A 25,382-nucleotide genomic window follows, 5' to 3' on the forward strand; every position below is an offset into this window, starting at 1 on the left:
AATGAATGAACCTGGCCTCAACATGGAAATCCAAGTGTGCCACTGGAAAGGTGAGGTGATTTCGGTTGAAATCGATATAAAGAACACCGGAATCGGAGACACGGTTTGGAAATGGCAAGCATTTCAAATATGTCACCGGTCTGCGATATACAGCAAGTAGCCATCTAAATGCAACAAGCTAAACATGCTACAGCACCCAAACATGGCAACAAAATACATGGAAGGGATCAATTCATGAAGCTTAACAAAATATGAACACTGAGATGCGGCCAATTCATTCATTAACAGGTTCAAACAAGCATGGCAAAAGTGCAATTGATAAACAGATTTCAGACTTAGTGAAATTAACACTTGTCTGGAATTTCAGATCAGGTAGCACACTTTGGAGCATGCAAAATATATTCTACAAGGCATGAACATGGCAAAGTAAAGCATGGCATGGAGCTACTCAAAGAGCTTAACAAAAGTCTGTTAGTGAACTTGAGCCAAAAGGGATCAGAAAATACAATTGGAAGCATGTGAACATGGCAAAAACATAGTCAGATCTCAGACTTAGTGAAAAACTGGAGCATGCAAATCAGATATCAAGTAGGCATGTTTACGAGCTCGATGCGCTCACTGCAGAGCAATGCATGACAAACTAAGCATACACCCATCAAGACTGCACATTATACAAGCTAGACATGGCAAGAACGACGACATAGCGTGCACGGATCAACTCCAACATCCTCGGCAAAATCGCTAACAAGTAGACAATCTGCCCAGATTCACGAAATAGCAAAAGTAGAGCTCAATTGACTCAAGCTAGGGTGCTCAATAATTGCAAACAAAGACATGGATGGCTAGAGCACTACAAGAATAACAAATCATCCTTACTGATCATCCTCAAAAGAGGCACGGATCACTAGGAAACAACATGTACATATGGCATATTGATAAAAACAGATCAAGGACTTTGTGGAATTGCTAAGTCCCTGAAATCAACATTAACGAATGCACCACTTTGCAAGCTTGTGCTAGTCACCACACACATCACAAAAATACATGGTAGCACCTCTGGAAAGAAGACAAAGCACATAACAAAATATATGTAGAGCTCAAGGGCATATCATGCACACAATAATCATGGCAAAAATGACAAATACCTATTTGGAGCAACAGATCTGACAATTAACTCGAATAGCATTCTTCCAACAGCATTTCGAGCAACAAGATGAGCTCAAATGAAAATGATGCAATGAGATGAAATGATTTGCTCTCGGAGACGAACATTTTGATATGCTATATGCCCAAAACGGATCTACGGATGCAAAGTTACGGCACGATGAACATGGCAATTTGGACTGCAGACTTAGGGTAAAAATGGGGTCAACCTAGGGTTTTCAGATCTGGATCGGATCGCCGGCACGCGAACCGAGGCGGCTGGATCCTCTCGCCGGAGAAGAGGGGCGGTGGCCGGAGCTGTCGGGGAAGGGCGTGGGCGCGGTGGCCGGGCGCGGACTCCGGCGCCGGCTGGTGGCGAGGACGAAGCGGCGGGGTCGGCGTCCGGTAGTGCAGCGCGGTCACCGGCGAGGGCGTGGTGGCCGGCGTCGGCTTCATGCGGCGGCGCGGTGTCGCCGGCCGGCAGGACGAAGGCGGCGGGGCGCGGGGAGCCCGTGGGGCGGCGGCGCCCGAGCGCGGGCCAGGGAGGGCCCCGCCTAGGCCCCGGCGGGCCGGCGCGGTGATGTGGGCGCGCGGGCGACGAGCGAACCGGGCGATGACACGTGGCGACGGCGGGCAGACCGGACACGTCCGACCTGCGGAAAAATCGTCCAGCGGCGGCGGATGGAGTGGATCTAGGGTTTTAGGAGAGGGGAACCGAGAATTTCGGAGGAGGGGTGTATTTATAGGCATAGAGGGAGCTAAGAGTGTCCAAATGAGGTGCGGTTTTCGGCCACACGAGCGTGATCGAACGCTCTAGATGATGGAGAGGGTTTTGGTGGGTTTTGGCCCAAAATGGAGGGGTGTTGGGCTGCAACACACACGAGGCCTTTTCGGTCCCTCGGTTAACCGTTGGAGCATCAAACGAATTCCAAATGGTATGAAACTTGACAGGCGGTCTACCGGTAGTAAACCAAGGCTGCATGACAAGTCTCGGACCAATCCGGAAATGTTTAACACCCACACATGAAAAGAGGTAGAAAGGGATAGCGGGTGACATAGGAGCACCGGATTGCAAAACGGACAACGGGAAAAATGCTCGGATGCATGAGATGAACATGTATGCAAATGAAATCCACATGATGACATGATATGCAATGCATGACACGCAAGCAATGACAAAGCAACAACAGCGAATAACTGGAGGACACCTGGCACATCGGTCTCGGGGCGTCACAACACTCCACCACTACGAGAGGATCTCGACTCGAGATCCTAGGGATGGCACCGGAGGGAAAAGGAAGAGGAAGAGGTGAGGTTAACCAAATTGCTTCTTTGACAATTGAGTGAAACCAAAGAACCTTGCGAGGTTGAACAAATACGAGAAAAGAATACAACGAAGGTGAACAAAGTTGAAAACACTCCGTTAGACAAGAGGAACAAGGAACATTACTAGAACCTTGTAGGTTGAAGACATAAGAAAAAAGGTTGCAATGAACAGGAATTACAAGCAAGCACTCCGGTTGAAATGAGAAGCACAAAGAATGATAAAGATCAATTACGGCAATACTCCGGTTGGAAATGGAAGGAATTGAACATGATCTTGACAGGATGAGAGGATACTTGGAAAGAGGCCATGACACTCCGGTTAAAAGGATGAGCACGAAAAGAACATATACCTGACAATCCGAGATGAAGAGTGAGGAGAGCAACACCACAATGCCTCCGGAAGAGATAAAATAATGGAATCAAAAGAACGGAGGAGAAAACAACATCTTCTACCTCAATTGAGCTTGAAAAAGCATATTTAGGAGAAGGGTCGAACGGAGTTGTTGAATTAACAACAACGAAAAGAATAAGCTTGATATGGTCTTACGGAATACATCTCAAAATTATGAGGTGACAACCAGTAACTCACGGGAAGAAGAATTGGATTGATATCAGCAAGGAGATGAGAAAGTATTTCGCCGGGAGGATAAAGAACTAGGGTCCTTTATAAGCACCATAAATAGCAACAATCCTTAGGGAAAACTTTAGGTGAAATATAACCCAAGATAATTGCAATGAAGAGATTGATGGGTTTAAATATCTCAATCTTGTGAATGAAGAATGATATATTACCACCTCAAAAGATAAGGGAGAAACAATTGCACTCCGGATTGCAGGATGAAGAAAGCATGAGCTCCTTAGAAAAAGAATCTCAATGAAAAACTTCTAGATGGAATTAAATCCTTTATGAACCAACATGTAGAGTCTTCATGAAGAACTCCGGTAATAAAAGAATGATCAAACGAAAGAAAGAGAAGTTGAAAGAACAAGGTGAATCCTTGTAATGACTTAGATGGATCTCCATGATGAAATAGTTGAAAAAGGTTGGAACTCCGGGGAAAGGAGAAGATGAACAATTGGAAACAAGAATTTTGATGAACCTCCGGGATAAGGAATTGAGTTCACTCTATGAAACAAGAAAAAGAATTACATTATGCTTATCCTTCACCAATTTAAATTGATGATAAACAATGGATTTGGCACACTACTTATTGTCGTAGAAAGTATTAAGAGAGATATAGCGTAAACTTGAGAAGGTATTGAACGAACCACCGAAAGAATTTGAAAAGAACGAATACATAGATATGATACACGAAGGAAGAAAACTCTTGAACGAACCACCGTAAGAATTGAAAACGATTGAAGAAAAGATAAAGAAAACACCGGGAAGAATTTGAGAACGAATGACGATACTTGAGAGTATTTAGATACAAGTGAACGAAAATATCCCGAACTGAATAGAGGACATTTGCACTAAACACCGGTAAGATTTTAGAGAAAAAGAGACGAAAGCTGAGAATGAATAATTATGAGATGATGGGCTCCGGAGAATCAAATTGAAAATACTCTGAATTACTCCGGATGGGTGAAAAGAATTATCACGAACGAAAACAATTATGAGAGGAAGGCAACAAGCTAGAATCACGAGTCTCTGAGAGAACAGACAAGATTTGGAGGTAAAACTCTTCTTCGGTCTTCAAATGTTGAGAATGACGACGAGAAACACCAACAAGAGTTGTTGAGATACTCCAGGATGAAAATTATAAAGGTTGAACCAATGATGAAAAGAATTTGAAAGATCTTGGAGAAGGCCATTGACTGATGATAACTCATTCTTACGTCAGACTTTGAAAATAATTTGGGAATAGCTCCGGGAAAATAAGAAGAGTCATGTAAGATCCTGGGAAAAGACCTGTGTGTTAGGGCCCACTCAAAAGAACACCGTTGAAATGATTTAAAAGAGAGGTTGCACCGGTATGATAAAACTTCTGAAACGAGGAAAGGATATGATCAACACCAAAAGCTTGAATTGAATCCACCGTAGATGAAAGGAATGAAGAATGACGAACTTGAGGCTCCGTTAGAATCTTCATGAGAATCACCGGATAACAATATTGACAGAAAAGGATGGAGAGACTTCACAAGAATAAAAGGATACTTGATAAAGAAATCTTAGTCCTTCGAGAAAAAAGGGTGGGAGGGCCGGAAAAACAAAGGCAGCTTGGGCGGATGAAACAAACAACGTTGAGAAGAACTGGTACTTGATCTTGCGGATGTTGAAATGATCGGATCCACTTGAAGAGAAACACACCGGTGAAAAGGATTTACATGGCAATCTCGATTATCAAGAAGGATTAGTATTCCCATCGGAGTATGAGAACACCACTTAGGAAAAAGGTATGGAATCAACACTTGACATCGAAGCAACTCGAATACCACAACTCAAAACAAAACAAAGGATTGGCTTGCAGAATAAGCCAGAACAAACATATGATAGAGATTTCGTCCGAAGTTTTCGTGGTGGGGCCTACACGGGCTCGATCGTACAGCACCATCATGTACAAGGCAGTGCACATGACATACGAAGCATCCTCGAGTCGGCATAGCCAAGGACTCTTTAAGACACAACGAGACCACTGTAAAATCAACCATGAATAGGCGGACCACTAGACGTCGAACCCCAATTTCAAATCATACATCTGTCGGAAAGAAATCCTAAGAGCTACTTGAATTCCCACTTATAAACTCCCGAAAATTTTCTGGTTATGCAATCAGGTGTTGGGGATACAGGGGAAGCATAATATCTCACCCAAAACTAGCAAATCCTACATCCAGCTGTATCCATCCTTCAACACATAACCAAGAAACCTTCGGAAATCGTCTACCTCAACCTTCGAAAAGCATCCGTTATACAAGTTATGGCAATACTCCCGAACTCCCGCCCCAGTACTGGGTGGCGTCGAGGTTATCTCACCAACAACTGCATAAAATAGATTTTCGATCTCGGCGAACTAAACTCAGGTATTCCAGAACTACAACGATAAAATTGTGACGACAACACCTCGGAGATCAACTCCCCGGGACACTGCCGCAACCCCTAAATGACAGGAGGCACCAAGAACAATGTTCTCGTCACAAATCGATCGGAACGATTCCAAGATACCCGTGTGATCCTAAATTTTTTTTAGTGAAATTTGAGAAGAGAAGAGTCAAAACTCTACGTCAGGATGCCTTACCAGAGCAATGAAGGGACTGGGGAGTAAAAAGAATTCCTAAACTCTCCGATATATAATTCCTAAATGACTCAAAACATTTTTTCTAGACTCCACTCGGCTGCTAAAAACGATCAGGCAGTGGAGGCTCCTAAGGCCGGGGAAGGCTCTGATTACCAACTTGTAACGCCCTCGATGCGGCTATATCTCCTACGTGTCGAAGCACGACTTAGAGGCATAACCGCATTGAAAGCAATGTCGCAAGTAAGGCAATCTTCACAACATCCCATGTAATATAGATGATAAAAGGGAAAGGTACATAGTTGTCTTACACTCGCCACGTCAAACAAAGTACATAAATAGCATTACATCATCCAATCACTCATGGCCCGACTACGGTGCCAAAACTAAAAGACCAACCCAACATGCGACACGGTCCTGATCGCCCCAACTGGGCACCACTACTGATCATCGGGGAAAGACACGTAGTAACGGCGTGAGTCCTCGTCGAACTCCCACTTGAGCTCAAGCGCGTCATCTGGAACGGAGTCATCAGGCCCTGCATCTGGTTTGGAAGTAATCTGTGAGCCACAGGGACACAGCAATCTCGCACCCTTGCGATCAAGACTATTTAAGCTTATAGGTAAGGCAAGGTAATATGTGGAACTGCAGCAAGCGGCTAGCATATATGGTGGCTAACCTATTCGCAAATGAGAGCGAGAAGAGAAGGCAATGCACGATCGATTAACTAGAGAACAACCTGCGACAAGCATTACTCCAACACCGTGTTCACTTCCCGGACTCCGCCGAGAAGAGACCATCACGGTAACACACTCAGTTGATTCATTTTAAATAAGTTAAGGTTCAAGTTATCTACAACCGGATATTAACAAATTCCCATCTGCCCATAACCGCGAGCACAGCTTTCGAAAGTTCAAATCCCTGCAGGGGAGTCCCAACTTAGCCCATGACAAGCTCTCATGGTCAACGAAGGATATACCTTCTCCCGAGACATTCCGATCAGACTCGGTATCCCGGTTCTACAAGACACTTCGACAAGTTAAATCAAATCTAGCAACACCGCCCGAATGTGCCGACAAATCCCGATAGGAGCTGCACATATCTCATTCTCAGGGCACACTCAGATGAGCGCTCCATACAACTAAAACCAAACCTCGAGTTTCCCCGAGGGGGCGCTGCACAGGACTCTAGTTTGGACCAACACTCAGAGGAGCACTGGCCCGGGGGGGTTTAAATAAGATGACCCTCGGGCTCCGGAAACCCAAGGGAAAAAGAGGCTAGGTGGCAAATGGTAAAACCAAGGTTGGGCATTGCTGGAAGAGTTTTATTCAAGGCGAACTATCAAGGGGTTCCCATTATTACCCAACCGCGTAAGGAACGCAAAATCCGGGAACATAACACCGATATGACGGAAACTAGGGCGGCAAGAGTGGAACAAAACACTAGGCAAAAGGCCAGCCTTCCACCCTTTACCAAGTATATAGATGCATTAAGATAACAAGATAATATAATGATATCCCAATAAGAAAATAATGTTCCAACAAGGAACGGTCTCCAATCTTCACCTGCAACTAGCAACGCTATAAGAGGGGCTGAGCAAAGCGGTAACATAGCCAATCAACAGTTTGCTAGAACATGGTGGGTTAGAGGTTTGACATGGCAATTTGGGAGGCATGATAAGCAAGTGGTAGGCATCGTAGCATATGCATAGCAAAAGAGCAAGCATCTAGCAAAGCAAAGATAGAAGTGATTTCGAGGGTATGATCATCTTGCGTGCAAAGTTGTCAGAGTTGATTGGATCCTCGAAAGCAAACTCAACGGGCTCCTAGTTAGCGAACTCATCTCCCGGATCTACCCAAACAAGACAAACAAGCAAAAAGGACACAATCAACCACGAGCAAAGCTCAAACAACATGATGCAAACATGGGATGATATGCGGGATGCGATATGTGATGCATATACAAGATTTGGCGAGCAATGAATGAACCTGGCCTCCACTTGGAAATCCAAGTGTGCCATTGGAAAGGTGAGGTGATTTAGGTTGAAATCGATATAAAGAACACGGGAATCGGAGACACTGTTTGGAAATGGCAAGCATTTCAAATATGCCACCGGTCTGCGATATACAGCAAGTAGCCATCTAAATGCAACAAACTAAACATGCTACAGCACCCAAACATGGCAACAAAATACATGGCAGGGATCCATTCATGAAGCTTAACAAAATATGAACACTGAGCTGCGGCCAATTCATTCATTAACAGGTTCAAACAAGCATGGCAAAAGTGCAATTGATAAACAGATTTCAGACTTAGTGAAATTAACACTTGTCTGGAATTTCAGATCAGGTAGCACACTTTGGAGCATGAAAACTATATGCTACAAGTCATGAACATGGCAAAGTAAAGCATGGCATGGAGCTACTCAAAGATCTTAACAAAAGTCTCTTAGTGACCTTGAGCCAAAAGGTATCAGAAAATACAATTGCAAGCATGTGAACATGGCAAAAACATAATCAGATCTCAGACTTAGTGAAAAACTGGAGCATGCAAATCAGATATCATGTAGGCATGTTTACGAGCTTGATGCACTCACTACAGAGAAAGGCATGACAAACTAAGCATACACCCATCAAGAATACACATTATACAAGCTAGACATGGCAAGAACGACAACATAGCATGCACGGATCAACTACAACATCCTCGGCAAAATCGCTAACAAGTAGACAATCTGCCCAGGTTCATGAAATAGCAAAAGTAGAGCTCGATTGACTCAAGCTAGGGTGCTCCATAATTGCAAACAAAGACATGGATGGATAGAGCACTACAAGAATAACAAATCACCCTTACCGATCATCCTCAAAAGAGGGACGTATCACAAGGAAACAACATGAACATATGGCATATTGATAAAAACAGATCAAGGACTTAGTGGAATTGCTAAGTCCCTGAAATCAACATTAACGAATGCACCACTTTGCAAGCTTGTGCTAGTCACCACACACATCACAAAAATACATGGATAGCACCTCTGGAAAGAAGACAAAGCACATAACAAAACATATGTAGAGCTCAGGGGCATATCATGCACACAATAATCATGGCAAATATGACAAATAGCTATTTGGAGCAGCAGATCTGACAATTAACTCGAATAGCATTCTTCCAACAGCATTTCGGGCAACAAGATGATCTCAAATGAAAATGATGCAACGAGATGAAATCATGTGCTCTCAGAGGCGAACATTTTGATATGCTATATGCCCAAACGGATCTACGGATGCAAAGTTACGGCACGATGAACATGGCAATTTGGACTGCAGACTTAGGGAAAAAATGGGGTCAACCTAGGGTTTTCAGATCTGGATCGGATCGTCGGCACGCGAACCGAGGCGGCCGGATCCTCTCGCCAGAGAAGAGGGGCGGTGGCCGGAGTTGTCGGGGAAGGGCATGGGCGCGGTGGCCGGGCGTGGACTCCGGCGCCGGCTGGTGGCGAGGACGAAGCGGCGGGGTCGGCGTCCGGTGGGGCGGCGCGGTCACCGGCGAGGGCGTGGTGGCCGGCGTTGGCTTCGTGCGGCGGCGCGGTGTCACTGGCCGGCGGGACGAAGGCGGCGGGGCGCGGGGAGCCCGTGGGGCGGCGGCGCCCGATCGCGGGCCAGGGAGGGCCCCGCCTGGGCCCCGTCGGGCCGGCGCGGCGATGTGGGCGCGCGGGCGGCGTGCGAACCAGGCGATGACACGTGGTGGCGGTGGGCGGACCGGACACGTCCGACCTGCGGAAAAATTGTCCGGCGGCGGCGGATGAAGTGGGCTAGGGTTTCAGGAGAGGGGAACCGAGAATTTCGGAGGGGGGGTGTGTTTATAGGCATAGAGGGAGCTAGGAGTGTCCAAATGAGGTGCGGTTTTCGGGGACGCGATCGTGATCGAACGCTCTAGATGATGAAGAGGTTTTTGGTGGTTTTTGTCCCAAAATGGAGGGGTGTTGGGCTGCAACACACATGAGTCCTTTTCGGTCCCTCAGTTAACCGTTGGAGCATCAAACGAAGTCCAAATGGTACGAAACTTGACAGGCGGTCTACCGGTAGTAAACCAAGGCCGCATGACAAGTCTCGGTCCAATCTGGAAATGTTTAACACCCGCACACGAAAAGAGGTAGAAAGGGACACCGGGTGACATAGGAGCGCCGAATTGCAAAACGGACAACGGGAAAAATGCTCGGATGCATGAGATGAACATGTATGCAAATGAAATGCACATATGACATGATATGCAATGCATGACACGCAAGCAATGACAAAGCAACAACAGTGAAGCAATAATATTGTAGCGGTGCTTAGGCGAAGCCCTGCGACAGTAGGACATTAAGATCGTCACCACGTCGTCGTGCTGACGGAACTCTTCCCCGATCCTTTGCTGGAGTAGAGTCCGGGGATCGTCATCGAGCTGAACATGTGCTAGAACTCGGAGGTGCCGTAGTTTCGGTGCTTGATCGGTCGGGCCGTGAAGACGTACGACTACATCAACCACGTTGTCATAACGCTTCCGCTGTCGGTCTACGAGGGTACGTAGACAACACTCTCCCCTCTCGTTGCTATGCATCACCATGATCTTGCGTGTGCGTAGGAAATTTTTTGAAATTACTACATAACCAATAGCGGTATCCGAGCCCAGGTTTTATGCGTTGATGTTATATGCATGATTAGAACACAAGTGAGTTGTGGGCGATATAAGTCATACTGCTTACCAGCATGTCATACTTTGGTTCGGCGGTATTGTTGGACGAAGCGGCCCGGACCGACATTACGCGTACGCTTACGCGAGACCGGTTCTCCCGACGTGCTTTGCACAAAGGTGGCTAGCGGGTGTCAGTTTCTTCAACTTTAGTTGAACCAAGTGTGGCTATGCCCGGTCCTTGCGAAGGTTAAAACAGCACCAACTTGACCGAATTTTAAGGTGATAAAAAGGCAGCGAAGTGTTCCAGTGGCTAGCCACGACGCTCGCCCCACCGTCCAAACAGAGAAACCCCTCACCAAGCAGCGGAGCTCAGCATTTCCACCACACCGACGCCTCAACTATCGTTGTAGTTTTGATGCGTAGGTAAGAACGGTTCTTGCTAAGCCCGTAGCAGCCACGTAAAACTTGCAACATTAAAGTAGAGGACGTCTAACTTGTTTTTGCAGGGCATGTTGTGATGTGATATGGTCAAGACATGATGCTAAATTTTATTGTATGAGATGATCATGTTTTGTAGCTGAGTTATCGGCAACTGGCAGGAGCCATATGGTTGTCGCTTTATTGTGTGCGATGCAATTGCGTTGTAATGCTTTACTTTATCACTAAGCGGTAGTGATAGTCGTGGAAGCATAAGATTGGCAAGACGACAAAGATGCTACGATGATGATCAAGGTGTCGCGCCGGTGACGATGGTGATCATGACGATGCTTCGAAGATGGAGATCACAAGCACAAGATGATGATGGTGTCGCGCCGGTGACGATGGTGATCATGACGATGCTTCGAAGATGGAGATCACAAGCACAAGATGATGATGGCCATATCATATCACTTATATTGATTGCATGTGATGTTTATATTTTATGCATCTTATCTTGCTTTGATTGACGGTAGCATTTTAAGATGATCTCTCACTAATTATCAAGAAGTGTTCTCCTTGAGTATGCACCGTTGTGAAAGTTCTTCGTGATGAGACACCACGTGATGATCGGGTGTGATAGGCTCTACGTTCAAATACAACGGGTGCAAAACAGTTGCACACGCGGAATACTCAGGTTATACTTGACGAGCCAAGCATATACAGATATGGCCTCGGAAAACGGAGACCGAAAGGTCGAGTGTGAATCATATAGTAGATATGATCAACATAGTGATGTTCACCATTGAAACTACTCCATCTCACGTGATGATCGGACATGGTTTAGTTGATTTGGATCACGTGATCACTTAGAGGATTAGAGGGATGTCTATCTAAGTGGGAGTTCTTAAGTAATATGATTAATTGAACTTTAATTTATCATGAACTTAGTCCCGGTAGTATTATCATATCTATGTTGTAGATCAATAGCTCGCGTTGTTGCTTTCATATGTTTATTTTGATATGTTCCTAGAGAAAATTGTGTTGAAAGATGTTAGTAGCAATGATGCGGATTGTGTTGGGAACGTAGTAATTTCAAAATTTTCCTACGCACACGCAAGATCATGGTGATGCATAGCAACGAGAGGGGAGAGTGTGATCTACGTACCCTTGTAGACCGACAGCGGAAGCGTTAGCACAACGCGGTTGATGTAGTCATACGTCTTCACGGCCCGACCGATCAAGCACCGAAACTACGGCACCTCCGAGTTTTAGCACATGTTCAGCTCGATGACGATCCCCAGACTCCAATCCAGCAAAGTTTCGGGGTAGAGTTCCGTCAGCACGACGGCGTGGTGACGATCTTGATGTACTACCGTCGTAGGGCTTCGCCTAAGCACCGCTACAATATTATCGAGGATTATGGTGGAAGGGGGCACCGCACACGGCTAAGAATATGATCACGTGGATCAACTTGTGTCTAGGGGTACCCCCTGCCCCCGTATATAAAGGAGCAAGGGGAGGAGGCCAGCCGGCCCCTATTGGCGCGCCAGGAGGAGTCCTCCTCCTAGTAGGAGTTGGACTCCTACTAGGATGGGGAAGGAAGTGCGGAGGGAGAAGGAAAGGGGGGCGCCGCCCCCCTCTCCTAGTCCAATTCAGACCAAGGGGGGAGGAGGCGCGCGGCCCACCCTGGCTGCCCCTCTCTCTCTCCACTAAGGCCCATATGGCCCATTACTTCTCCCGGTAGGGTTCCGGTAACCCTCCGGTTTTCTCCGAAATCATCCGGAACACTTCCGGTGTCCGAATATAGCCGTCTAATATATCAATCTTTATGTCTCGACCATTTCGAGACTCCTCGTTATGTCCGTGATCACATCCGGGACTCCGAACTAACTTCGGTACATCAAAACTCATAAACTCATAATATAACTGTCATCGAAACCTTAAGCGTGCGGACCCTATGGGTTCGAGAACAATGTAGACATGACCAAGACACGTCTCCGGTCAATAACCAATAGCGGAACCTGGATGCTCATATTGGCTCCTACACATTCTACGAAGATCTTTATTGGTCAGACCGCATAACAACATACGTTGTTCCCTTTGTCATCGGTATTTTACTTGCCCGAGATTCGATCGTCGGTATCTCAATACCTAGTTCAATCTCGTTACCGGCAAGTCTCTTTACTCTTTTCATAATACATCATCTCGCAATTAACTCATTAGTTGAAATGCTTGCAAGGCTTATGTGATGTGCATTACCGAGAGGGCCCAGAGATACCTCTCCCACAATCGGAGTGACAAATCCTAATCTAGAAATACGCCAACCCAACATGTAACTTTGGAGACACCTGTAGAGCTCCTTTATAATCACCCAGTTACGTTGTGACATTTGGTAGCACACAAAGTGTTCCTCCGGCAAACGGGAGTTGCATAATCTCATAGTCATAGGAACATGTATAAGTCATGAAGAAAGCAATAGCAACATACTAAACGATCGAGTGCTAAGCTAACGGAATGGGTCAAGTCAATCACATCATTCTCCTAATGATGTGATCCCGTTAATCAAATAACAACTCATGTCTATGGTTAGGAAACATAACCATCTTTGATCAACGAGCTAATCAAGTAGAAGCATACTAGTGACATTTTGTTTGTCTATGTATTCACACATGTATTATGTTTCCGGTTAATACAATTCTAGCATGAATAATAAACATTTATCATGAAATAAGGAAATAAATAATAACTTTATTGTTGCCTCTAGGGCATATTTCCTTGCACTAGAGTCAATAATCTAGATCACATCGCCATGTGATTTAACATCAATAATTCACATCACCATGTGATTAACACCCATAGTTCACATCGTCATGTGACCAACACTCAAAGGGTTTGCTAGAGTCAGTAATCTAGTTCACATCTATGTGATTAACACCCAAAGAGTACTAAGGTGTGATCATGTTTTGCTTGTGAGAGAAGTTTAGTCAACGAGTCTGCCAAAATTCAGATCCGTATGTATTTTGCAAATTTCTATGTCTACAATGCTCTGCACGGAGCTACTTTAGCTAATTGCTCCCACTTTCAATATGTATCCAGATTGAGACTTAGAGTCATCTGGATCAGTGTCAAAACTTGCATCGACGTAACCCTTTACGACAAATCTTTTGTCACCTCCATAATCGAGAAACATATCCTTATTCCACTAAGGATAATTTTGACCAATGTCAAGTGATCTACTCCTAGATCGCTATTTTACTCCCTTGCCAAACACAGGGCAGGGTATACAATAGGTCTGGTACACAGCATGACATACTTTATAGAACCTATGGCTGAGGCATAGGGAATGACTTTCATTCTCTTTCTATTTTCTGCCGTGGTCGGGCTTTGAGTCTTACTGAATATCACACCTTGTAACACAGTCAAGAACTCTTTCTTTGACTGTTCCATTTTGAACTTCTTCGAAAACATGTCAAGGTATGTACTCATTGAAAACTTATCAAGCGTCTTGATCTATCTCTATAGATCTTGATGCTCAATATGTAAGCAGCTTCACCGAGGTATTTCTTTGAAAAATTCCTTTCAAACACTTCTTTATGCTTTACAGAATAATTCTACATTATTTCTGATCAACAATATGTCACTTACATATACTTATCAGAAATGTTGTAGTGCTCCCACTCACTTTCTTGTAAATATAGGCTTCACCGCAAGTCTGTATAAAACTATATGCTTTGATCAACTCATCAAAGTGTATATTCCAACTCCGAGATGCTTGTACTAGTCCATAGATGGATCGCTGGAACTTGCACATTTTTGTTAACACCTTTAGGATTGACAAAACCTTTTGGTTGCATCATATACAACTCTTCTTTAAGAAATCCATTAAGGATTGCAGTTTTGTTATCCATTTGCCAGATTTCATAAAATGCGGCAATTGCTAACATGATTCGGACAGACTTTAAACATCGATACGAGTGAGAAAATCTCATCGTAGTCAACACCTTGAACTTTGTCAAAAACCTTTTTCGACAAGTCTAGCTTTGTAGATAGTAACACTACTATCAGCGTCCGTCTTCCTCTTGAAGATCCATTTAATCTCAATGGCTTGACGATCATCGGGCAAGTCAACCAAAGTCCATACTTTGTTCGCATACATGGATCCCATCTCAGATTTCATGGCCTCAAGCCATTTCACGGAATCTGGGCTCATCATCGCTTCCTCATAGTTCGTAGGCTCGTCATGGTTAAGTAACATGACCTCCAGAACAGGATTACCGTACAACTCTGGTGCGGATCTCACTCTGGTTTACCTACGAGGTTCGGTAGTAACTTGATCTGAAGTTACATGATCATCATCATTAGCTTCCTCACTAATTGGTGTAGTAGTCACAGGAACAGATTTCTGTGATGAACTACTTTTCAATAAGGGAGTAGGTACAGTTACCTCATCAAGTTCTACTTTCCTCCCACTCACTTCTTTCGAGAGAAACTCCTTCTCTAGAAAGGATCCATTCTCAGCAATGAATAACTTGCCTTCGGATCTATGATAGAAGGTGTACCCAATAGTTTCCTTTGGATATCCTATGAAGACACATTTCTCCGATTTGGGTTCGAGCTTATCAGGTTGAAGCTTTTTCACATAAGCATCGCAGCCCCAAACTTTCAGAAATGACAACTTTGGTTTCTTGCCAAACCATAGTTCATAAGGCGTCGTCTCAACGGATTTTGATGGTGCCCTATTTAACGTGAATGCGGCCGTCTCTAGAGCATAACCCCAAAACGATAGCGGTAAATCAGTAAGAGACATCATAGATCGCACCATATCTAGTAAAGTACGATTACGACGTTCGGACACACCATTTTGCTGTGGTGTTCCGGGTGGCGTGAGTTGCGAAACTATTCCGCATTGTTTCAAATGTACACCAAACTCGTAACTCAAATATTCTCCTCCATGATCCGATCGCAGGAATTTTATTTTCTTGTTACGATGATTTTCAACTTCACTCTGAAATTCTTTGAACTTTTCAAATGTTTCAGACTTATGTTACATTAAGCAGATATACCCATTTCTGCTTAAGTCATCTCTGAAGGTGAGAAAATAACGATATCCGCCACGAGCCTCAACATTCATCGGACCACATACATCTGTATGTATGATTTCCAACAAATCTGTTGCTCTCTCCATAGTATCGGAGAACGGTGTTTTTGTCATCTTACCCATAAGGCACGGTTCGCAAGTACCAAGTGATTCATAATCAAGTGGTTCCAAAAGCCCATCAGTATGGAGTTTCTTCATGCGCTTTACACCGATATGACCCAAACGGCAGTGCCACAAATAAGTTGCACTATCATTATCAACTCTGCATCTTTGGTTTCAACATTATGAATATGTGTGTCACTACTATCGAGATTTAATAAGAATAGACCACTCTTTAAGGGTGCATGACCATAAAAGATATTACTCATATAAATAGAACAACCATTATTCTCTGATTTAAATGAATAACCGTCTCGCATCAAACAAGATCCAGATATAATGTTCATGCTTAACGCTGGCACCAAATAACAATTATTTAGTTCTAATACTAATCTCGAAGGTAGATGTAGAGGTAGCTTGCCGACCGCGATCACATCGACTTTGGAACCATTTCCCACGCGCATCGTCACCTCGTCCTTAGCCAATCTTCGCTTAATCTGTAGTCCCTGTTTCGAGTTGCAAATGTTAGCAACAGAACCAGTATCAAATACCCAGGTGCTACTGCGAGCATTAGTAAGGTACACATCAATAACATGTATATCACATATACCTTTGTTCACCTTGCCATCCTTCTTATCCGCCAAATACTTGGGGCAGTTCCGCTTCCAGTGACCAGTCTGCTTGCAGTAGAAGCACTCAGTTTCAGGCTTAGGTCCAGGTTTGGGTTTCTTCTCTTGAGTAGCAACTTGCTTGCTGTTCTTTTTGAAGTTCCCCTTCTTCTTCCCTTTGCCCTTTTTCTTGAAACTAGTGGTCTTATTGACCATCAACACTTTATGCTCCTTCTTGATTTCTACCTCCGCAGCTTTCAACATTGCGAAGAACTCGGGAATAGTCTTATTCATCCCTTGCATATTATAGTTCATCACGAAGCTCTTGTAGCTTGGTGGCAGTGATTGGAGAAATCGGTCAATGACGCAATCATCTGGAATATTAACTCCCAATTGAATCAAGTGATTATTATACCCGGACATTTTGAGTATATGCTCACTGACAGAACTGTTCTCCTCCATCTTGCAGCTATAGAACTTATTGGAGACTTCATATCTCTCAATCTGAGCATTTGCTTGAAATATTAACTTCAACTCCTGGAACATCTCATATGCTCCATGACGTTCAAAACGTCGTTGAAGTCCGGATTCTAAGCCGTAAAGCATGGCACACTGAACTATCGAGTAGTCATCAGCTTTGCTCTGCCAGACGTTCATAACATCTGGTGTTGCTCCAGCAGCAGGCCTGGCACCTAGCGGTGCTTCCAGGACGTAATATTCTGTGCAGAAATGAGGATAATCCTCAAGTTACGGACCCAGTCCCTGTAATTGCTACCATCATCTTTCAACTTTGCTTTCTCAAGGAACGCATTAAAATTCAACGGAACAACAACACGGGCCATCTATCTACAATCAAACATAAACAAGCAAGATACTATCAGGTACTAAGTTCATGATAAATTTAGGTTCAATTAATCATATTACTAAAGAACTCCCACTTAGATAGACATCCCTCTAATCCTCTAAGTGATTACGTGATCCAAATCAACTAAACCATGACCGATCATCACGTGAGATGGAGTAGTTTCATTGGTGAACATCGCTATGTTGATCATATCTACTATATGATTCACGCTCGACCTTTCGGTCTACATGTTCCGAGGCCATATCTGTATATGCTTGGCTCGTGAAGTATAACCTGAGTATTCTGCGTGTGCAACTGTTTTGCACCCGTTGTATTTGAACATAGAGCCTATCACACCCGATCATCACGTGGTGTCTCAGCACGAAGAACTTTCGCAATGGTGCATACTCAGGGAGAACACTTCTTGATAATTAGTGAGAGATCATCTTAAAATGCTACCGTCAATCAAAGCAAGATAAGATGCATAAAAGATAAACATCACATGCAATCAATATAAGTGATATGATATGGCCATCATCATCTTGTGCTTATGATCTCCATCTTCGAAGCACCGTCGTGATCACAATCGTCACCGGCGCGACACCTTGAACACCATCGTAGCATCGTTGTCGTCTCGCCAATCTTATGCTTCCACGACTATCGCTACCGCTTAGTGATAAAGTAAAGCATTACAGTGCAATTGCATTGCATACAAAAAAGCGACAACCATATGGCTCCTGCCAGTTGCCGATAACTTGGTTACAAAACATGATCATCTCATACAATAAAATTTAGCATCATGTCTTGACCATATCACATCACAACATGCCCTGCAAAAACAAGTTAGACGTCCTCTACTTTGTTGTTGCAAGTTTTACGTGGCTGCTACGGGCTTAAGCAAGAACCAATCTTACCTACGCATCAAAACTACAATGATAGTTTGTCAAGTTGGTGCTGTTTTAACCTTCGCAAGGACCGGGCGTAGCCACACTCGGTTCAACTAAAGTTGGAGAAACTGTCACCCGCTAGCCACCTTTGTGCAAAGCACGTCGGGAGAACCGGTCTCGCGTAAGCGTACGCGTAATGTCGGTCCGGGCCGCTTCGTCCAACAATACCGTCGAACCAAAGTATGACATGCTGGTAAGCAGTATGACTTATATCGCCCACAACTCACTTGTGTTCTACTCGTGCATATAACATCAACACATAAAACCTAGGCTCAGATGCCACTATTGGGAACGTAGTAATTTCAAAATTTTCCTACGCACACGCAAGATCATGGTGATGCATAGCAACGAGAGGGGAGAGTGTGATCTACGTACCCTTGTAGACCGACAGCGGAAGCGTTAGCACAACGCGGTTGATGTAGTCGTACGTCTTCACGGCCCGACCGATCAAGCACCGAAACTACGGCACCTCCAAGTTTTAGCACACGTTCAGCTCGATGACGATCCCCGGACTCCGATCCAGCAAAGTGTCGGGGTAGAGTTCCGTCAGCACGACGGCGTGGTGACGATCTTGATGTACTACCGTCGTAGGGCTTCGCCTAAGCACCGCTACAATATTATCGAGGATTATGGTGGAAGGGGCACCGCACACGGCTAAGAATATGATCACATGGATCAACTTGTGTCTAGGGGTGCCCCCTACCCCCGTATATAAAGGAGCAAGGGGAGGAGGCCGGCCGACCCCTATTGGCGCGCCAGGAGGAGTCCTCCTCCTAGTAGGAGTAGGACTCCTACTAGCACTACAAGGATTCCGGTCTATTGCAACAAAAATTATTGCTACAGCTATCTTTTGTTGCAATAAAATGCTATATTTCCACAAAATTCCAGTCTGTGGTAATAGGATCTACATATTGCCACAATTTTGTTTCATCGCGTTAAGTACTCGTTTTGTTGCAATAGAAGCCATGTATTGCCACAAGCTGCATCGTCGTTGTAATATGGTAGTGATATTGCGACAGCCTTGTCCCGTTGCGTGAATTGGTCATCTTGTTGCAATAAAGGCTAGGTATTGCAACAAAGTACATAGATACTATTGCAACACCTGTGACATGTGGCGCTAATCAGAGATTCTATTGCAACAAAGCATGTATTGGTTGTAATAGGGTGACTTTTTGCCTCACCTTCGTTGCGTTGCAATAACTGTTACATATTGCGACAAATTGAGCATCCATGGTAATACGTACAACATAATGCAACAATCCTCTAGTGTTGCCAAAAAGGAGCAGGATATTGCAACGATATTCTCTACTGTGCTCCTGATTTTTTCCTTTATTTATTATACTATTTTGCAGGATCTGATTAAAGGGGCGTACTAGTTTACAGAGGTATTAACACATTAGGTACCACAACTTGCACCTAAGTTGCATTTTAGTCACATATCTTGCAAAGTGGACATCGGTGGTACCACAACTTGGAGGAGTGCTCTACACGCGTGCGAAGCATTGCACACTCGCGGGCGCCCTTCACTTTAGGGTTTCTTGCACCGCCAGGGTCTCCTCCACTGACCCTACTGACCTCCTCCGGTAGCAAGGTCGTGCTCGGCACCCGAAAGACGGCAAGCTCAGTGCCCTTTCTCACAAAGGTGAGTCGTGAGAACTGAGCACCACACACTCTTCCTAATTTTTCTGTATCTTGCTTGATGTGATGTATTTATATGTGCTCTTAATAAAATTATGTGTTAAATAGAGAAATTGTGCAAGGCTGCATTCTAGCTATTTTTAAACACTCCCAGGCTTCATTTGAACAGCTCTTCAGCCACCAATTGAGCAGCATAACAGTTGTATCCTAGAGTAATTTTCAGCAAGAATTCATCACCAGATCAACAACACTACATCAAGATATATATATAAGGACATATGACACAAGATTTTAGTAGGATATAAAAAACCATCTTAGCGAGATATATAACAAATGTTTCAAAATGACAGCACACAAGTTTCAGCAGCTATACTTGTATAGATTGTTCACACAAAAGACCATAAGTTCAAGGCAAAGTAGTGTAAATAGCAAAAACACTAAAAGACCATAAGTTCGTAGCAACAATGTGTACATAGCATCACTGTCAAAAGGAAAATAGCAACAACACTAAAAGAACAGCAAGTACTCTTCTCTTCTCTTCATCACCAAATTGTTAGTGCTGGGCACTAGCTCTTGTTCCCATTTGCCACAACATATGACCCTATGCAGGCATGCCTTGTGTCAACCTGTTTTATATCAGATTAAACTTCAGGAGAGATATTTCTCGTAGGTAACCATCATAACAGTTAGGAACTTCTAATTATGGCTTACACATGTGAAAAGCACCCTACCAAGAAATTAAAAACTATACAAAGAACCCCTGGTCATCATCCAATTCTTCTTGTCCCAAAGGAGCAACATGGCCATCATTTACGTAAGCCTCATCATCATCCGTATCATCATCAGATTCGAATTGGACATCTTCAAACTCAATAGGTTTTATATTTTCTATGACTGAAACATCAATGCTGGATCCTTCGTCATCATTTCTACACCAACTAGTGATCTCTTCAGGTACTGTAATTTTTGGCACTGTAATTTCTACATCAACGACATCCAGTACATCTGCCTCACCACCCTCATCGGCTTCAACAACTTCATCAAGGCCTACACCATTTAAAACAGAAGGAGCAAACAAATTTCGTGGATTCATTTTAATAACAGCTGCCCAATCAGGGTTCTTCACATCTCTCACATAGAAAACCTGTTGAGCTTGGAGGCCTAGAATGTAAGGGTCTCCTTGGAATTGGTGTAGAGTAGTGTCAAGGTCAATAATTCCATATTTGTCCTTTTTATACCCCTTACATTCAGTTTTGTTGGCAGGAGGCACATCAAACCAGTCACACTGGAATAGAACAACCTCCTTATCAAGAGGAAAGTCAAGAAATATGATTTTCTTGATCACCCCGTAATAATCAATATTTCCTGTGTTTGCATCGCCCTTGACTATGACGCCACTATTTTGGGTACTCAAGTCCTGCTCTATATAGGAATTCCGAAAGAAATATCCATTCAGAACTGTACGGTTGTATACCCGAGCTAGATGATCAGGTCCTTTAGCTAGTGCATAAATAAGATTGTTGACGTTCCCATCATTGTGGAGTTCTGTAATCTGTTTCATGAAATAGAATATGTGTGAGTGTATTGTACAGCGTTGGTACGTTATTACAAGGAACATTAGTGAAAATGCGAAAGAAAATTACCCATCTCTCAAACCAACCAACAAACTCTTCCTTGTGCTGCTTTTTAGGATTAGGAGAATTGTTCCTTCTAAGCTCCTCACGATGTTCACTTCAAAGAGAAATGATTGTTAGTTGAACAGGAAAGTATTAAAGCATGTCATGATGTGAATTAAATACATAAGTATCCTTACTCAATCCATGGCGCGGTTTCCTCACAGTTTGTTATTATGAAATGCCTCGTTTGATTAATCTCAGCCAAAGACAATGATTCACAAACAAAACCTTTCTTGGAGTAATCAACTGTACTCATTATGCTAATCCCTGTTGGTGATTGATCTGTACCCCCGTCTTCATGACGTTCGGACTGACTTAGCTTGGTAGGCATTCCATCAACGAATCGACTGCAAAAAGTCATGCACTCTTCAAGTATGTACCCCTCTGCTATAGAACCTTCTGGTTGAGCCTTGTTACGCACATATCCTTTGAGCGTACGCAAGTATCACTCAATTGGATACATCCATCTGTATAAGACAGGCCCTCCCAATCGGGCCTCTTCAGCAAGATGAATTGGGAGATGCATCATAATATCAAAGAATGCTGGTGGAAAGATCATCTCAAGCTGACATAGAGTTTCTGGAATTGTTTTGCTCAACCTCTCCAAATCTTCATCCCTTAACTCCTTGGAGCATAAATCGGAAAAGAATTTACTCAGCTGAAGCAATGGGTTAACAACATTCTCTGGCAAAAGCTTGCGCAATGCAATAGGAAGAAGTTTCTGAAATATAACATGACAGTCATGAGTTTTGAGTCCACTAATCTTGCACTGATCGAGGACTACACATCGCTTAATGTGTGAAGCATAGCCATCAGGCATCTTAATGCTCTGCAGAAACTTGAGGAGCATTATCTTTTCTTCCTTTTTTAAAGTATAGCAACCTTTCTTTATGTCATACTTATGCTTACCAGGCTTTGGATGCTGGTCCTTCCTAATTTTCAGGTCCTGTAAATCAAGACGAGCCTTCACACCATCCTTTGATTTCTTATCCATCTCAAGCAAAGTCCCCACAATGCTGTCACAAATGTTCTTCTCGATGTGCATAACATCCAAATTGTGCCTTACGAGCAAGTTCTTCCAATATGGGAGCTGGAAAAATACACTTTTCTTCCGCCAGTTATGCCAGCTACTAGTTTCCGGTCGCTTTCTCTTATTTGACCGTCCAAATGGTGCATGCTGAATGCTATCAAGTTCCCGTAGAACTTGTTCACCTGTAAGTGCCACTGGAGCTTCTCTATTATCTGCCTTGTTGTTGAACAAACACTTGTTTCGACGCCATTTGTGGGTCCTGGGCAGAAAACGTCGGTGTCCCATGTAGCAATGCTTTCGACCATACTTGAGCCATAAAAAATCTGTATGTTTGTGGCAATACGGGCATGCTAGCTTGCCTTTTGTGCTCCAACCACTCAGCATTGCGTAAGCTGGGTAGTCACTAATGGTCCACAACAAGCATGCATACATCTGGAAATTTTTTTTAGTTCCAGCATCATATGTCTCAGCACCATCCTCCCATTGAACATTCAGTTCATCAATCAAGGGCTGCAAGTACACATCTATGTTATTTCCTGGAGACTTTGGTCCTGTAATAATCATTGACATAATCCAATTTTCTTGTTTCATACACATCCAAGGTGGCAAGTTATATGGAATAAGAATGACAGGCCATGTACTGTGTGATATACTCATGAGCCCAAAGGGGTTGAATCCATCTGAAGCAAGGCCAAGCCAAACACTGCGCGCATCTTTTGAGAATTTCTTATAATATTTCCTATCAAAATGCTTCCATGCCTTGGAATCTGGAGGATGCCTCTTTACGCCATCATCCATCCGACCCTCCTTATGCCATTTCATATGTGATGACATATGTTCTGTCATGTATACCCTTTGCAGTCTTGGAATGAGCGGGAAATACCTTAGAACTTTTTGTGGCACTAGCTTCTTTGATTTACGACTTGATGCATTGTCTTCATCAGTAGCAGGAGTAGATTTCCATCGAGACGCATGACAGACAGGGCATTCTTCTGCATCAGCATGTTCATTACGGAATAGCACACAATCATTAACGCACGCGTGTATCTTCTTGTAGTCCAGCCCAAGATCTCGGATCACCTTCCTTACTTTAGTGAGATTAGTAGGAATGCAGTGACCCTTTGGCAACACCTGTGTGAACATCTGCAGAACTAAGTCACATGCTCTATTGGTCATCCCAGACGCGCACTTGATTTGGTAAAGCTTCACAATGAAATATAGCTTCGTGAAATCCTTGCAACCTGGGTACAACTCTTTTTTTGCCTCTTTCAATAGTTCGAAGAAGACCTTGGCTGTTGCATTTGGCTCCTGGTTCCTTTCATCACCGCTGGAAGCATCCACATGAATGTCTCCCGCACCTTCACCAATGTCTGCATTGCTTTCCATGTTTGTGCCCCTTATGAGAGTATTGAGCATGTCACATACCCCAGCACCATCATCTCCAGCGTCTTCATTATCAGAATCTTCAGACATGCTTCCCTCATCGGATTGTTCACCATGGTATATCCAGTGAGTGTAGGTTGGATCCATCCCATTGAACAACAAGTCAGTATGAACATCCTTTTTCGTTTTTGGAACAACATTGAGACATCTCCTACATGGGCATGGGACTGTTGAGTCCGGGTGAGCACCATCGAAGGCAAAATTCAAGAAATCCTTCATGCCAGTTTGCCACTCAACAGAATTTCTTTCCCTGTCCATCCAGCTCTTATCTCGTGTCATTTTTGCCTTATCTCCGTAAAGCCAGTCCTGTTAAAAAAACATAACAGCTGCTTTAGTAGCTAAATTACAGCCAACAGCATCACTAGCTGCATTACAAGACAAGACAACAGGGATACATACATACAAATATTACTGTCACATGGTAAAGCAAAATTTATGTATACATTGTAAAGCAAAATTTGGTTGATGGAAGAAGAAATAGTACTACTATCACATGGTAGTATATGTGACATGAGTTTAAATAAGTTTAGTTTAGTAGTTGGCTAGATAATGCAAAAACAGAAATTCAGGGACAGTAAAGAGATCACGGCTAAAAACTAACAACCAGATTGTTTGACTTATGCTGAAGAACATAGCATACCTTTATGCTACTGATCTCCACGAATGTGTTATTCTACATACCTCACGCTACATATCAGATTCAAGATACTTGCTTGATTCTTTACTTGATTCAGTGTATGATACTTGTCATGCAATTTTACTTTAGGAGTTTCAGTTGAATGGTTGCAGCCATATATTAATTTTTATAGATGGTTTAATTTGAATGATTCACTCAATTAAAGCTCCTGTGTGTTTCTGCTTAAGTTCCATTCAGTGTGTTTTTTGTTTAATTTCCCTTTGGTTTGAGGTTCAGTGTGAAGCAGCCAAAATGTTTTGGAGCAACATCACTAAGAAGACACCATCTTAAGCCAAGGAGCTTGAGACAGCAGCTTTGCGATTATATAAGCACATGAGCAGGGAACAAATTGAACTGAACTGAAGTATATGAACGGCATTCATGTTCATCAGATTCAGTTTTGAAATTTGCGTGGGTTTTCTATCTTATTATTTTCCTGAACCATCTTATTATTGCAGATGTGGAAGAACATGAAAGTAGCTACCGATAAAACAACAAGCAAGGGAAAATTAGTTTGCTACTTTCAA

General features: G+C 43.6%; 1 pseudogene; it reads right to left on the minus strand.

Moving 5' to 3' along the window:
• Positions 1-20,775: 20,775 nt before the first annotated feature.
• LOC147986788 (uncharacterized) lies at positions 20,776-24,482 on the minus strand (annotated as a pseudogene).
• Positions 24,483-25,382: the final 900 nt, after the last annotated feature.

This window comes from Triticum urartu, chromosome 2A (assembly GCF_056163025.1).
Source record: "Triticum urartu cultivar PI428250 chromosome 2A, HENAU_Tu73, whole genome shotgun sequence".
In the NCBI taxonomy this organism is placed as follows: domain Eukaryota; kingdom Viridiplantae; phylum Streptophyta; class Magnoliopsida; order Poales; family Poaceae; genus Triticum; species Triticum urartu.